The sequence below is a fragment of the Chiloscyllium plagiosum genome, unplaced genomic scaffold (assembly GCF_037043375.1).
Source record: "Chiloscyllium plagiosum isolate Xiang-an unplaced genomic scaffold, Cpla_swu_hap1 HiC_scaffold_11, whole genome shotgun sequence".
NCBI classification, from domain to species: Eukaryota; Metazoa; Chordata; class Chondrichthyes; order Orectolobiformes; family Hemiscylliidae; genus Chiloscyllium; species Chiloscyllium plagiosum.
The window spans coordinates 37,984,799-38,002,260 of NW_028270149.1; the positions used below are offsets into that span (position 1 = coordinate 37,984,799).

The window sequence follows — 17,462 nt, forward strand, 5'->3', positions numbered from 1 at the left end:
GACAAACTTTCCTCATTCCTGAAGAAGGGCTTATGCCCGAAACGCCGATTCTCCTGTTCCCTAGATGCTGCCTGACCTGCTGCGCTTTTCCAGCAACACATTTTCAGCTCTGATCTCCAGCATCTGCAGACCTCACTTTCTCCTCATAAGGACAGTAAGCAGTATAGATGTGGGTATCAAAGAGCAGATCATAGCCTGGTAGCAGATGGGGAAAATGGGCTGAATGTGAGAGTCACTTCATGCTCTGCCATACGTCACAGGAACATGTAGCAGTATGCAAGTACTGTTGTGTGTCTGTTGACTCGGATGCTTCAACATTGTCTGAGGGGCACATTTTGCACAAGCTGGAAATTGTTTATTAAAACTGCTGCTATTATGGCTCCTAAAGTGAAAACATAAAATTTGAAGTGGCTATCAAAAGAGAAGTACAACAAATTGAAACTAAAATGTCCACAAGACAAAACTAAGTAGCTGGGAAGGTAAAAGCTGAGGAAAAACTTGATATATAGTGTGGGGAAATGTCAGGTTATGCACTTTGGCAGGAAGAGTAGAGGAGCTGCTTTTTTTAAATGGAGAAACAGTGCAGAAAGTTTTGGAATAGAAGGATTTGAGGGTCCTCATCCATGAATCATGAGAAGCTAGCATTGAAATGAGGTGGCTAATAGGAAAGGCAAATGGAATGTTGGCTTCTTTTTAAAGGGAATGGAATATAAAAGTAAGGAGGTTCTGGTAAAATTAAGGCAGTCATCAGACCACAGCTGGAATACAGTGAAGACTTTTGGACCTGTTACCTAAGAGAAGATATGCTGGCATTGGAGGCAGACCAGAAAAGGTTCACAAGGTTGATATCAGGTATGAAGGGATTAGCTTATGAGGAGAAGTCAAGTGGATTGAGCCTGCTTTCATTGGAACATTGAAGAATTACAAGATTCTTAGAGGACTTGATAGGGTACTTGCAGAAAGGTTGTTTCCTCTAGTGGGAGAGACTAGGACCAGGCATCATAATCTCAATCTAAGGAGTCACATAATTAAGACTGAGATTAAGAAAAATTTCTTCTCTCAGAAGTTAGTGAGTCCTGGAATTCTTTACATCAGAAGGTTGTCAAAGCTGGTTCATTCAAGGCTAAGATAGTTGTTTAATCAGTGAGCAAATTGAAGGTTATGGGAAAAAGGTAGGAAAGTGGAATTGAGGACTATCAGATCAGCCATAAATTCAGTGTATGCTGGAGAGACTCGATGGACTGAATGGCCTTTTTATGCTCCTACATCTTATGGTCTTATAGCCTCCAAGCCAACGGAGGATTATAAATCTCGGTGGAGTAGAGATGTATTGGTGCCTGACTCAGCCTGGAATCAGGTGACAATGAGAGTGACAATAGCTACATCGTGCCATTGCTTTGACTTCTGACATTGCAGACACAAGATCCCTTCCCTCATCTGCTCCATTGTACTCTCCTTCCTCCTTGTCAGAAAAGACATTTAGCTCATTACCTTTCCTCTACAAAATCATCTCCTCCTTTGCTAAGTGCGGTTGTTCAGATTTATCAGATTGATTGTAAGCCATCTTTCTAGTGAGTATCTGTTGCTCTTGCCCCTCTAGATGAATTGATCATAGATATGGAAGATACTGTCTAAGGATCTTTGGTGAATTGTAGATAGCACACATTGCTGCTACTGAGCGTTGGTGGTGGAGGGAGTGGATGTTTGTGGTTGTGGTGTAAATCAAATGGACTGTTTTGACTTGGATGGTGTCAAATTTCTTGAGTGTTGTTGGAGTTGCAGTCACCCAGGCAAGTGGGGAGTATTCCATAACACTCCTGTGCACAATACGTCAGCTGAGATCCAATCAGTGTCTTTTAAAAGTTAATCATAACTTGTCTTTGTACTATGTGCTCCTATTTATGAAACCTAGAATACTGTACACTTTATAAACAACACTAAATACCTTTCGTGCTATCTCAAATAACTTATGTACATGTACCCCTGGTCTCTGAGCTCCTGCACACCTTTTGGAATAGTACCTTTTATTCTACAATGTCCTATTCACTCCATGCCTTGGCTGGACTTCCTGCCCAGTGGCTCCCCAAAATGTCTCCAACTTGGCATCTATCATCATATCCTTGAATTTTTCAAAGCATAAAATGAAAGTAGCTCCAACACCAGAAAGTTGACGACCCTGCCAGTTGCATGTCACTAATGTGCAAGCCTAAATCTGAAGACATGCATTGCTCACTCACAATAATATAACTGTGAAGAGGAACTTAAATCTGGAGACATTGCCTTTTAACTACTGTGCAAGACATACAAATGCATGGAAATGGACTGCCCATTCTGCTCAAACAACCTTCAAACTTCCCTGAAGTTAATACCTTCATTTCAGCTCTCATCGACAAGTTGACTTTTGGTTTTCTGTTTTATCATGTTCGCCCCCCAAAGCCTTTCTTTCTGCATCTGCACAGGACTTTGCACCTCATATGAGAGAGGGTACCTACCTCTAACCACCTTTTCAAAGTACATAAAGAAACTGCATTGACATATATAGCCCTTCTGGGCACAGCAAGCTTCACAGCACTGCTGCATAAATGTCACCAGCAGGGGTACAAAAGGGAAACCACTACAGTTGACTATACCTTCATTTGTCTTGACATGTCAAGCTATCGGGAACTGATGTGCAAGACCAAGAGAATGAGGCTGGTCACAATTAACACATCTCCACTCAACTCACCAACTCGTGTGCAAGTGTTTCCTGTGGGACTCCTTCACAAACATCTGATCAAATCCTGAAATGCATCCCACCCATACAGTACAGAATTTTGCAGGTGAGACCAAAAGGAAGAAAAATGAACTCGACTTAGCCTTCAAAATGTATGAACGGTACTCGATAAAGACAATAGCTCCTGACTTTAGCGCAAAGTTGCTATAATTGATAAGGAGCTATTGCTACAGCTATTGACATTCTTGCTTTAAACAAAACCTAACTAACAAAGAAGGCCAGCTGACAAAAAAGAGCTATCAGCAGGTATTCTTCTGGACAGACAAAGTCAAGAAGTGAGACTTGAGAGATAGGTATTTGCTTTGCTGACATTGCAAAGATCTGGATACTTCTTCCTAAATGATCACCTCATAACTCTAGGCCAATGGCTTGTGAATAATCATGCTGCGAGCATCAGTACAAATGCATTTGGTCTAACAGCAACAAATCCTACTGGTATTGCTACAGAGATGAGAGATATTCTGCCGCAACAAGACATAGTTTGAAGTAGGTTTTTCTTAACCAATTCAGTGCTGTGAACCTCAAGAACAGGCACAGAACAGATTTTTTTGGTAAGTTTAAAAATAGAAAGAATACTAATTTATTTCTCAACACCCCCAACTGTGATTGCAACAACACCCACTCACATTCACACATACAGCACATTCAAGAAAAGGTAATTACAAAAACAACTGCATGCGCTTAGTGTTTACAAAATCAAAAAGGTCACTAAAACATTGTCCTTTGTGATTGAAACTACAGAGAACTTTGCAGATCTAATGTTTCCTTTTTGGTTTGGTGAAAAAATGGAGATTTGAAGTTTCTGGCAATTAATTCATACTAGCTTACCCTTTGTAATGATAAGTTTCTGACTTCCCTTTGGTTGTTGTTGAGGTCCTGTAGTAACGATATGGATTGGTTCTGCAAATTTACAGATGAAAAGGATAGCCCCACTTCTCTTCTGTTAAGCGAATTTCTAGAAAAAGTATTTATTTTACTCATTGGGATCTTTTCCCTTTGAGTTTCCGAGATGGACTGACATGAAGCTGGTCATAAGTACCCAGTGATCATGATATTTTTCATTGTCCACACAAATAGGCCCTGGCAACACAATAGGGATTGAATCTCAGCTCTTTGCGTTTCCTTGTGGGGTGGTTTTCCTTCACACCCATTCTGTGTGGAATTTCATTGTGCAGTCATTCAATCTGGCTACAGACAAAAAAAAACTGCAGATGCTGGAATTCAAGGTAGATATGTAGGAGGCTGGAAGAACACAGCAAGTCAGGCAGCATTAGGAGGTGGAGAAGTCAACGTTTCGGATGTAACCTTTCTTCAGGACTGGGGTGGGTATAAGGTGAGCTGCAGATAAAGGGAGTTGGGGGGACAGGGTGGTGAGGTGGAGATTAGTAAACAAGTTTGTTTCATCATGTGGTCAAATAGCTGGAGTGCTGAAGAGGTCATGGCGCTGTGGCAGTGAGAAAGGGACACATTGAGTGCACATCGGAGGGAGGCAGAGAACTTCTTCAAAGTGGGCATCCTTTGAAGAGACTTTGCTGTGGTACAAACTTGGTTTGAGATTTAAAAAACTGCAGATGTTGGAATCCAAGGTAGAGAAGCAGGAGGCTGGAAGAACACAGCAAGCCAGGCAGCATGAGGAGGTGGAAAAGTCAATGCTTTGGGTGTAATCCTTCTTCAGGACTTGTGTGGGTGTAAGGGGAATTGCAGATAACGGGGTTGGGGGAGCAGGTTGGTGAGGTGGGATAGGTGAGCCAGTTTATTTCATCATGTGGTCAACTGGCCATTGTACGCTTTTGTGAGCATTTAGTCAACAACAGTTGTTAACTCTATAAGAGAGATTTGTTGAATTTTTAATGTCTCCTTGGGTGAGTTCCCAAAGGTTATTACATTTTAATGTCCTCTTGACATAAGCAGGCTATATCTACCTTTGGATGGTTTCTTGCTGATGAGCAGGGAAAGAAGGAGGTCAGCTGGCCATCTTTGATTCATTTTGTTATTAAACAGATTGTTCATTCTCCATGTTTTTTCAAAAGAAAATAAAATGTTAATTTCCTTCTTTCATCTATACTTACCAATGAAGAGGTCACAATGCTGTGGCAGTAAGAAAGGAACACATCGAGTGCACATCTGAGGGAGGCAGAGAACTTCTTCAAAGTGGGCATCCTTTGAAGACACTTTGCTGTGATACAAACTTGATTAGAGACAAAAAAAAACTGCAGATGCTGGAATCCAAGGTAGAGAAGCAGGAGGCTGGAAGAACACAGCAAGCCAGGCAGCATCAGGAGATGGAAAATTACCTGTTATCTATGGCAAAATCAAGGACAAACTCTATGAGGACCTGGACAGAGTAATTGCAAATGCTCCAATGGAGGACATTGTTATGAGGAACTTCAATGCAACAGGAGGAAGTGAGGAAATGTCCTCAGGATTCAAAGCATGGGGAAGAAAAACAGCAATGACATGCTACACATGAGTTTTTGAGCTGCTGAAATATGTCAATCATCAATATTATTTTTATGGAAAAGACAAAAAAAGTGTAGATACATCCAAGATCTTAACATTAGCATTGAATTAATTTTATCATCATCCAACTGATAAAACAATCGACGTTATGATCCCCAAGATACAGGAAGGGTACAGAGTGTTCTACAGATCACAAGATGTACAAGAATACCAACAAAGCTAGATGTGGCAAATTGGCAACCACAAAGTGCCATGAAAAAGTCAGGCTTAGCCATCCTCCAAATAAAACCCAAGTGATGTTGAAATGGCATAATTAATCTTCAAATCAGTAGTCTTGGAAGCCACTAATGATGTCTTAGGAACATAAAAATAAACCATTGAATGTTGTTTGATGAAAATGATGACGCAATTAAGGGACTGTTACAGGAAGAAAATGTAGCAAATGTAGCATGGCTGGGAAACATATATTTATGCTGCTAAGAAATTATTCCAGGGGAGCAAAAGGAAGCTGCAACAGAAACTGTGTAGGACGCAAGATGCATAGTGGGCCAAGCTGATCTGAGAGCTTCACGTTTATTTTAATCAGCATGATGTGAGAAATTTTGAGATAGCTCTGAAGTGTATGTCACATGTGGCTTCTCACCTGTACTGAGCACTGATGGGGAATCTCTCCTGATAGACACATCAGTTATTAATGGACTGAACACTACAAAGCTGTGTTTACTGTCTATCACTGAGAAATAGCCATTTTCAATAACAAAAGGACACTGATGTTGATCAGTGCACGATTTTAAAAACTCAATTTACTTCTAATTGAACAAGACTATACATTTTAAGTGATTTTGATATGTAAAAAATTGAGCTTCTTGTCAATTCCTGTAGATTGTATCTATCCACTGCATCTGTGGAGCAATATATTACCAACATCAACTTCCGGACACATGTTTAGCCATGCATGTGCTGATATGAGAAGTTGCTGTCAGTCTGACACAATAATAATAGTTCTACTATCATTAGAATTGCAGCTTCCAGACTGACACACTGGAACAGGGAATGGAGAAAAATCTTGATTTCACGAATGAGGAAATACAAATCAGACAAATGCATGCAGGATGCTGCATTTGCAAATCAGAAAGCAGTTAGAAGGAAGTTCATTCTTTCATGGGAAGTGGGAGTCACTTGTAAGGCCAATATTTGTTGGTCTGAGTGGTTTGCTAGGCCATTTCAGAAGGCCAATATCCTAACGTGGGTATGAAGTCACATGTAGGCGAGATCATTTACTGACAGTAGATTGTCCTCCCTCAGAGACGTTAGTGAATTGAATGGGTTTTTGCAACAATTGATGACAGTTGTCATGGTCACCATTTTAATTTTAGCACTTAATTCCAGATTTAATAATTGAATTCAAATTCCAACAATAGCCAAGGTGGGATTTGTGCAAATATCTCTAAATCATTTGTTTGGGTCTCTGAATTGCTAGTTCATTGCTATTAGCACTAAAATCCGTCTCCCCTTATCCAGGCAAGAGTCTCCTTACTTGTTCTTATTGACTTTAATTTTATTGAGGTTTCTAGAAACCGCAATCTGATAAATGCTGCCTTGATGTTAAGGACAGTTGCTCTCAGCTCACCTCTGGAATTCAGTTATAGATTCACAGAGATGTACAGCATGAAAACAGTCCCTTCAGTCCAACTTATCCATGCTGACCAAATATCGCAACTCAATCTAGTCCCACCTGCCAGCACCCGGCCCATATCCCTCCAAACCCTTCCTATTCATATACCTATTCAGATGCCTTTTAAATGTTGCAATTGTACTGTCTCCACCACTTCCTCTGGCAGCTCATTCCATAACTGCACCATCCTCTACATGAAAATGTTGCCCCTCAGGTCTCTTTTATATCTTTCCCGTCTCACTCGAAACCTAAGCCCTATAGTTCCCACCTCAGGGAAAAGACTTTGTCTATTTACCCTATCCATGCCTCACATGATTTTATAAACCTCTATAAGGTCACCCCTCAGCCTCTGACACTCCAGGGAAAACAGCCCCAGCCTATTCAATCTCTCCATATAGCTCAAACCCTCCAACCCTGGCAACATTCTTGTTGATCTTTTCTGAACCCTTTCAAGTTTCACAACATCCTTCTAATAGGAAGGAGACCAGAACTGCATGCAATATTCCAACAGAGGCATAACCAACGTCCTGTACAGCTGCAACATGACCTCCCAACTCCTGTACTCAATACTCTAACCAATAAAGGAAAGCATACCAAATGCCTTCTTCACTATCCTATCTACCTGTAACTTTACTTTCAAGGAGCTATGAACCTGCACTTCAAGGTCTCTTTGTTCAGCAACACTCCCTAGGACATTACCATTAAGTGTATAATTTCTAAAAGATTTACTTTCCCAAAATGCAGCACCTTGCATTTACCTAAATTAAACTCCATCTGCCACTCCTCAGCCCATTGGTTCATTTAATCAAGATCCTGTTGTAATCTGAGGTAACCTTCTTTGCTGTCCACTACACCTCCAATTTTGGTGTCATCTGCAAACTTACTAACTATACCTATTATGCTCACATTCAAATCATTTATATAAATGATGAAAAGTAGTGGACCCTACACCGATTCTTGTGGCACTCCACTGGTCACAGGCCTCCAATCTGAAAACCAACCATCCACCACCACCCTCTGTCTTTTATCTTTGAGCCAGGTCTGTGGCTAAATGGCTAGTTCTCCCTGCATTCCATGAGATCTAACCTTGCTAACCAGTCCCCCATGTGGAATCTTGCCGAACGCCTCACTGAAGTCCACATAGATCACGTCTACTATTCTGCCCTCATCAATCCTCTTTGCTACTTTTTCAAAAAACTCAATCAAGTTTGTGAGACATAATTTCCCATGCAAAAAGCCATGTTGACCCCCCTAATCAGTCCTTGCCTTTCCAAATACATGTACATCCTGTCCCTCAGGATTCCCTCCAACAACTTGCCCACCACTGACATCAGGCTCACTAGTCTATAGTTCCCTGGCTAGTCCTTACCACCACGTTAGCAAGCCTCATCCTGTGACTATCGATGATACAAATATCTTAGCAAGAGTCACCAGACAAAATGAAATCAGTTGCTGTTGAAGACACAGTAGTCTGGTGTTCCATGGTGGGATCATGGGTCCGGGGCAGATTGAAAGAGGTATCGGAGAGCCGGCACTTAGTGTCTGCAGTGTAGGGGTCAGTACGCCAGACAACAACAGCACCACACTTGTCGGTGGGTTTAATTACAAAGTCAGGATTGTATCTGAGAGCACAGAGTGCAGTCAGTTTAGATGGAGTTGGGTTTGAATAAGTACGGGGTGGGCAGATAGATTGAAGTGATTAATGTCACGCTGACAATTCTCAATGAATAGGTTAAGTTCAGGTACACAGGCAGAGGGAGAGGTCTAGGAGAAGAGAGAATGTTGGAGATGCTTGAAGGGATCTATGGGAGGGGGAGAGGACTCTCGTCCAAAGAAATGGGCATTGAGTCAAAGGTGTAGGAAGAAGTGTTCAACATCATGTCATACTCAAAATTCATTGATGTGGGATAAAATTGAGACCTTTACTCAGTACCGAACATTCAGCTTCAGGCAACACAAGGTCAGAAAGGATAGTAAATGCATGATGGGAGGTGAGGTTAAGAGAGGGGATGGAGTTTGAGGAAGTTCCAGAGGGAGTGGGTGTTTCTACGATGTTGCATTCATCTCGCTGCTCACAATGTGGTCTGCTATACATTAGGGAGATGGAACATATACTGGGTGAATGCTTTGCAGGACATCTAGTTATGTCCTCAAAAGTGACCCTAAGCTTCCCGTTGCCCATCACTTCAACACTCTACTGTGTCCCCTGTCTCAGGCTTGCTTAAGCGAAGTTCAGTGCAAGCTGGAAGAACAGCATCTCATTTTCTGCTGGGGACCATGTCGTCTTCAGGTTTCAATAATCTCGAGGTTAATGTCTTCAGGGCCTGAGCACCTCCTCACATGTCTTTACTCCAAACCCTACACAGCTCGGGGTTACTACCTCAACCAACTAATTGTCAGCGACAAATGATCCCCATTAGCAGCTATTCATTCTCCCAGGATGACCTTCACCCGTTCCTTTGTCAGCTCAACTGTTTTTCTCTCTCTTTGGACTCCTTCTCCACCTATCGTTTACACCTTCTCCCTTCCATCCCATCCTTATCATATATTCTAACCTTTTCCTAACTACAATCAGTTCTGAAGAATGGTCACTGGATCGAAAATGTTAACTCTGCTTTCTCTCCACAAATGCTGTCAGACTTCAAGTTTCTCCAGCAATTTCTGTTTTTGCTAGTATTTACCACTATAGACTCTGTGACAGTTCCTATAGATTGGAGGGTAGTTAATGTAACTGCACTATTTAAAAAGAGGTGGCGAGAAAACAAGGAATTATAGGCTGGTTAACTTGACATTGATAGCGGGAAAAGGGCTAGAATCCATTATACAAGATTTAACAGCAGATAACCTACAAAACAGTGACAAGATCAGACATAGTCAGCATAGAGTTATGAAAGGGAAATCAACATTGACAAATCTACATGTATTTTTCAAGGATGTAACTAGTAGAGTTTAATGAAGATCCAGTGGGTGTGGCCTACCTGAACTTTCAGAAGGCCTTTGATAAGGTCTTATTTAAGATACTAGCATGTGAAATTAAACTGCCTGGGATTGGGATAGCGTACTGACATAGATAGAGAACTAGTTGGCAGACAAGAAATAAAGAGTAGGAATAAATGAGTCTTTTGTCAGTTGTACGCAGTGACCAAAGAGGTACCCCAGGAATCAGTGCTCCAACCCCAACTATTCACAATCTGTAGTAATGTTTTGGATGAGGGCGTTACATATAATCTATCCAAGTTTTTAGATGACAGAAAGCTGGATGAGCAAAAACAGCAAAACAGCAAAAACAGAAAGGTAGATTATTATCTGAATGGTGAAAAATTGGGAAAGGAGGGTGACGCAATGAGACCTGTGTATCCTCATACACTTGTCGATGAAAGATACAGCTGGAGATGAAGACAAATGTATTTTGACCTTCATAGTGAGACGATTCAAGTAAAGGAGCCCTATCTTGCTGCAATTGTATACAACTTTGGTTAGACCTGCCCTAGAGCACTGTCTGCAGGTTTGATCTCCTTATTTGAGGAAGGATGTTCTAGCCATATGCACTGAAAGTTTCCCAGACTGGGATGGCAAGGCTGATGTATGAAGAGAGACCGGATTGATTAGGACTATTTTCACTGGAGTTTAGAAAATTGGAGGGGAATTCATTGAAACCTATAAAATCCTAATAGGACTGTACAGGGTAAATGCAGGAAAGAATTTCCCATTCACTTGGGAATCCAGAACCCAGTGTCACAGTTTAAGGATATGGGGTAGGCCATTCAACACTGAGATAAGGAGAAACTTCCCATCCAGAGAATTGTCAACTTGTGGAATTCTCTGCAAGTTGCTAAAGGGAGTAAAGGTTATGGGGAAAAGTGGGATCAGGGTACAGGCAGTTCTTCTCTACTGCAATGGTTGCTATCTTTTGCAACCCCATGTGATAGAAAAATTGATGGCGATGTCATCATGTTACAGCCAACACATGATTTAAAAGTTCACGCTTTCGAAACAGCACCTCCAATGTGTCAATCACATTACAGCAAATTTGCTTTGATGAAATGTGTGTTAAAGCAGAATGACCTGTACTGAGCTGGATGATCACCCATCATCTTGTTGAATGACAAAACAGATCTGAAGGACGGAATGACCTACTCCTGCTGCTTTTTCCTATGTTCCTCCATTTTTATGTAAAGGTGCAGCAATCCTCTCCACAAACCTTGGTTTTTAAAATAGTCCTTTTCCTATTTCAATCCACAATTAAATATGCACTCATCCATGCTGTTCACTGAGTGCGTACATTGGCAAGAGTCTCAAAATCATAAATTCCTCCCTGTTGTCAGTCATGAGGAAAGTGCACCCACCCTGTGAAACAGCATGCAAGTGTAACAGATTAAACATAGAACATAAACAGTATAGCACAGGAACAGGCCCTTCTGCCCATGATGTTTTGTCAAATATGATACCAAACTTGACTAATCCCTTCTGCCTGCCCTTGGTCCAGATCCCTCTACTCCGTACATATTTAGGTGCTACCTAAAAGTCCCTTAAATGCCCCTATCATATCTGTCTCCTCGACCTTTCCTGGCAGTGTATTCCAGGCTCCTACCACTGTCTGTGTAAAAAGCTTGACCCCACATCTCCTTTGAACTTTGCCCTTCTCACCTTAAATGCATGCCCCCTAGTTTTAGACATTTGAGCTCAGATTCTGACCGTCAACCCTATCTATGTATCTCATAGTTGTACCGATTTCTATCAAGTCTCCTCTCAGCTCCTGCTGCTACAGAGAAAATAACATGAGTTTTTCTAGCCTCTCCTTACAGCTCATACCCTCTAATCCAGGCAGCATCCTGGTAAACCTCTTCTGCAACCTTTCCAAAGCCTCCACATCCTTCTTGTAATGTGGTAACCAGAACTGAATGCAATACTCTAAGTGTGGCCTAGCCAAAGTGTTATAAAGCTGCAATGTAATATTTTGACTCTTGGACTCAGTTCTCCAACCAATAAAGGTAAGCATGCCACACGCCTGATGTTGCACGAAGAGTTAATTAGCAGAGGACTGGTGAGTAGACTAGATGCCCTATACGGTGGCATGGTGGCTCAGTGGTTAGCACTACAGCCTCACAGCACCAGGTACCCAGGTTCAATTCCAGCCTCGGGCGACTGTCTGTGTGGAGTTTGCACATTCTCCCAGTGTCAGCGTAGGTTTCCTCCGGGTGCTCCGGTTTCCTCCCACAGTCCAAAGATGTGCAGGTTAGGTGAATTGACCATGATAAATTGCCCATTGTGTCAGGTGCATTAGTCAGAAGGAAGTAAGTCTGGGTGGGTTAGTCTTCAGAGGATCGGTGTGGACTTGTTGGGCCAAAGAGCCTGTTTCCACACTGTAGGGAATCTAATCTAACCATACCTGCAAGGGTCCAGAAGTTCTGCCTTTGGGAGCTGATAGCTAAGGCATGAATACCAAAGTACAATACTCAAGAATCTGAATGTACTTCTTCAAGAAGTTCAATCACCTTGAACAAGTACCCATGATTACTGGATGCATCTCCAAATGTCAAGTACAACAAAGAGCACCATCATTACTCACTTTCCAATAATTTCTATCAGTCAGGACTCATATCCAATATAAGAGAACCTCCAAGTCTCTCAGTGCAGAATATACCACGACTAGAATGCCTTGGCAAAGATTGTTTGTTATTTGCCACAGAGTTTACATCTCCATTCTGTCAATCCCTCAGTGTAGGCTGTCTGCTCTGTATGTACACATTTAAGTTCATTTTGATAAATGAAAATAATAAGACCAAATTTAACAAATCAAAACAAATTTAAAGAAAGGACACTGTAGCTTGATTCAGATTTTCATAGAAAGGTTAGGGAACTTTAAATTAAGATATCATTGGAGGGGATACTGCTGCACTCCACTGCCTAGGGTACCCACTGAGCACATGAAGCTTCAAGTGTGCAATGTGTGCTCCCTCTCTAACAATGTCCAGGGATTGACGTAATAACAGAATATAACAAGTTAAAAAAAAGGGAAGGAATGGGAGTTGGTTTACAATTTGAAGGTGTTGAACTCAATATTAAGTCCAGAAGGCTGTAAAGTGCCCAGTCTGAAAATGAGATGTTGTTCCTCCAGTTTGCGCTGTGATTCACTGGAACACTACAGCATGCCGAGAACAGACAAGTGAATAGGATGCTGTGTTAAAATGACTGGCTACAAGGAGGTCAGGGTCATGCTTGCACACAGACCGGAAGCATTCAGCAAAGCGGTCTCCCAGTCTGTGTGTGGTTTCATTGGGTGCAGCGAATACAATCCACAAGATTGGAGGAGGTACAGGTGAAATGCTGCTTCATCTGGAAAGACTGTTTAGGCCCTTGGATGGTGAGCAGGGAGGAGGCGAAGGGACAAATGTTGCATTTTCTGCGGTTCCACAAGAAGGTGCTGCCGGGAGGGGGGTGGTTGGTGTTGGTGGTCGTAGAATGGACTAGGATAGCCCGAGGGAATGATCCCTGTGAAATGCAGGTAGCCTTCTTCATGCTTCCCATCGCATCTAATTTACACACGGCAGATGTTATAACCATAATATGTACCATAAACATTGCTTTTTGCCTATTCCTTTTAGATTCCAGTGAGGCACATACTAATCAGACAGTGGAGGAACACGAAGAGGGTGATTATGATAACACAGCGTTGTCTCTTAATTTCAAACTCTCAGTCACCAGTTCAGATTCTGATGTTGCTTACATACCACTGATATACAGAGTCATAGAGATGTACAGCACGGAATCAGATCCTTTGATCCAACTTGTCCATGTCGACCAGATATCCCAACCGAATCTGGTCCCACCTGCCTGCACCTGGCCCATATACCTCCGAACCCTTTCGATTCATATACCCATTCAAATTACTTTTAAATGTTGCAATTGTACTAGCCTCCACCACTTCCTCTGGCAGCTCATTCCATACATGTCCTGCATGAACAAGTTGCCCCTTAGGTCTCTTTTATATCATTCCCCTCTCACCCTAAACCTATGCCCTCTAGTTCTGGACTCCCCACCCTAGGGAAAAGACTTTGTCTATTTGTCCTATCCATGCCCCTCATGATTATATAAACCTCTATAAGGTCACCCCTCAGCCTCCGATGCTCCAGGGAAAACAGCCCCAGCCTATTCAGCCTCTCCCTATAGCTCAATTTCTCCAACTCTGGCAATATCCTTGTAAATCTTTTCTGAACCTTTTCAAGTTTCACAACCTCCTTCCGATAGGAAGGAGACCAGAATTGCATGTAATATTACAAAGGTGGCCTAACCAACATCCTGTACAGCTGCAACATGACCTCCCAACTCCTGTACGCAATACTCTGACCAATAAAGGAAAGTATACCAAATGCCTTCTTCACTATCCTATTTACCTTCAATTCCACTTTCAAGGAGCTATGAACCTGCACTCCAAGGTCTCTTTGTTCAGCAACACTCCCTAGGACCTTACCATTAAGTGTATAAGTCCTGCTAAGATTTGCTTTCCCAAAATGCAGCACTTCACATTTATCTAAATTAAACTCCATCTGCCACTTGTCAGCCCATTGGCCCATCTGATCAAAATCCCATTGTAATCTGAGGTAACTCTCTTCGCTGTCCACTACACCTCCAACCTTGGTGTCAACTATACCTCTTGTGCTCACATCCAAATCGTTTATATAAATGATGAAAAGTAATGGACCCAGCACCGATCCTTGTGGCAATCCACTGGTCACAGGCCTCCAGTCTGAAAAACAACCCTCCACCATCACTCTCTGTCTTCTACCTTTGAGCCAGTTCTGTATCTAAATGACTAGTTCACCCTGTATTCCATGAGATTTAACCTTGCTAACCAGTGTCCCATGGGGAACCTTGTCGAATGCCTTACTGAAGTCCATTTAGATCATGTCCACCACTCTGCCCTCATCAATCTTCTTTTATACATCTTCAAAAAAACTCAATCAAGTTTGTGAGACATGATTTCCCATGCACAAAGCTTAGAGGCTATAATAGAGGAGGTCTTAAAAGTGATCAAACACTGGGCACACATAGGTTACAATTAGGGCAGAAGGCAAGCTTTACTGCAGAGTGAAGTTGCACCTGGATTAAATAACAGCAGTTCCTATAAAGGGATAATTCATGGGTTTCCTCTGGGTACTCCGGTTTCTTCCCACAATCCAAAGATGTGCAGGCCAGGTGAATAACCCATACTGTTAGGTGCACTGGTCAGGGATAAAGAAAGGGTGAAGGAATGGGTCTGGATGGGTTGCTCTTCTGAGGGTCACTGTGGACTTGTTGGGCTGAATGACCTGTTTCCAAACTGTAGGGTATCTAATTTAATCTAAAAAGGCCTTTATTGTTGTGGATTACAGGAAAATATTAATAGGTATGCAAACCAAATACTTGATACATTGGGAAGTCAGCCAGAGAGCCTGTGGTCAATGTTAATGAGCAGAGAGGTATCCTGCACCAACTTGCACAGTGTTGGCACAAAGCTTGAAGCTGATCCTTCCCATGTTAGAAATGATGGCCAATTTCATTCATTCACTAAAGAACCCATCACCAATATACCATCTGATGGTCAGTCTTGTTTCTACAGCACAAACAGCAGCATCTGAACACCAGACTGCTGTCATCCAACAATCTGCTTTCCAACAGATGACTAGAACTGCTGAGGTGTCACTAAGGAAGTTTGCTCTCCTCTCTCAAGAATAAACCATTCCTCCTCTCACTCCTCGCACTCTGTCAGTGTTCTTGCTGTTGCCTGTCAGGCAGCCAGCCCAGAATGATGCTGTCCATGCTGAAATGGTGAAGTCCAAAGATGGGCCTTTTCGCCACAGAGCTTCTCCTGACAGTCCTGCCAAGTATTCCTGCAATCTGTCCCATTGTATGTCAGCAGTCCTCCACCAGCCATGATACAGCATGGTGTAAGGGGGACTAGCATAAAGAATCATGTATGAAGGGAGGAACTGGGAATGGATACATGGGAATGACTGGCTCACTTTTATTTGCAATTTGATATGATACTACTTGAAGAAAATTATGTTGACTATCTTTTTCAATAGACTTTACATGTTTTATTAAGGTCAAGTGGATGCAGTGTTGGATCAGTGACAGAGGGAAGGCAATATGTGGGGGAGGAGGTAAGCGATGGATTGGGCTTGTAGTTATTGGTGTAGCCCTTGAATGAGTTATTCACAAATAGCTCTGGTTTAAAGGAGCTATCTAAGTTGCCTCCTTCTCCTCCTCCTTTTCCCTGATGATTTTCCTGTTCTTCAGCTGTTTGTCACATGGCTGGTGATAGCAGCTGGAAAAACACAGCCAGTTAGACAGTATCCGAAGAGCAGGAGAGCCAACGTTTCAAGTATAAGCTTGAGCATCAGGCCTTCCTGATGAAGAGCTTATGCTCGAAACATTGACTCTCCTGCTCCTCAGATACTGCCTGACTGGCTGTGCTTTTCCAGCACCACAAGTTTTGACTCTGATTTCCAGCATCTGCAGTCCTCACTTTCTCCTGGTGATAGCAGCTATAGTTGATGGTGCAGCTATACCACATTTTTCACACTATTTCAAACCTTGACATCTGCATGAAGAGTTGACAACTTCTGCAGGATTCTTCCAGAGAGATTCAGTATTGTAAGCATTGTTTTAGTATGACTTTGCACAAGAGTCATCACCCATACAGTCAGTGGATAGCTGTTGGTGCTTAGTAGCCACTCTTTGGTTTGCTGTAGTGCCTCAAAAGCTACAGGCATAGCAAACTGTTAAAGAGCAAAGGCATTATGACTGCTGCCCAGATACCATGTGACCTGCATGATGCATCACCCATGGACATACACTGAAGGAACTGAATTCCTTCCAGTTCGGTATAGGGCACAGTTGGCATCTAGCACCTGCAAAATAACATGGCTTCCATATTATTTTATGATGTGGTGGTGCCAATGTTGGACTGGTGTGGACAAAGTTAAAAATCACACAACACCAGGTTAGAGTCAAACAGGTGCTCCTTCATCAGGTAACTAGCTCTGAAACCTTGTACTTCCAAATACACCTGGTGGACTATAACCTGGTGTTGTGCGATTTTTAACTATATTATTTTATGGCACCAACAATATATGCTCACAATGCGAATGAAGGCACTGCTCACCTCACCTTTTTGACTCTGACAACAGAGAACAAATTACAATCGGCTTCTGCTGTAGGGAGCGCCTCTGTGGTCCTTATACAAAAGCAGAACTCCAAGACATTGCATGCATCTTCAACCCAGTAAATATTAGACACACACAATGTAACTATCACAGCTCCCTTCACAGTCAGTGCTAATATGGTTTTTGTCCTGTTCTGAGTCTCTAATTGTGGCTCAAACAGTTTACACATTTCAATGTGTGGACATCCTGATAAAGCAGAGATACTTCATACAATATTGCCCACACAGAATTAGATTGGAAAATGATTCTCTGAACATCTGAGCTTTTCTTCCCCTCCTTTTTTTCCCATCAATTTGTCCTGAACTTTGTGGTCTCTCTTCATTTTCCAAGTTATGCAGTAATCTAA

General features: G+C 42.2%; 1 protein-coding gene across 3 annotated transcripts in view; it reads right to left on the bottom strand.

Annotated features, from left to right (window-relative positions):
* arhgef9a (Cdc42 guanine nucleotide exchange factor 9a) overlaps positions 1-17,462 on the bottom strand; it is a 328,420-nt gene that overhangs the window by 58,771 nt on the left and 252,187 nt on the right. The window lies entirely within an intron of this gene.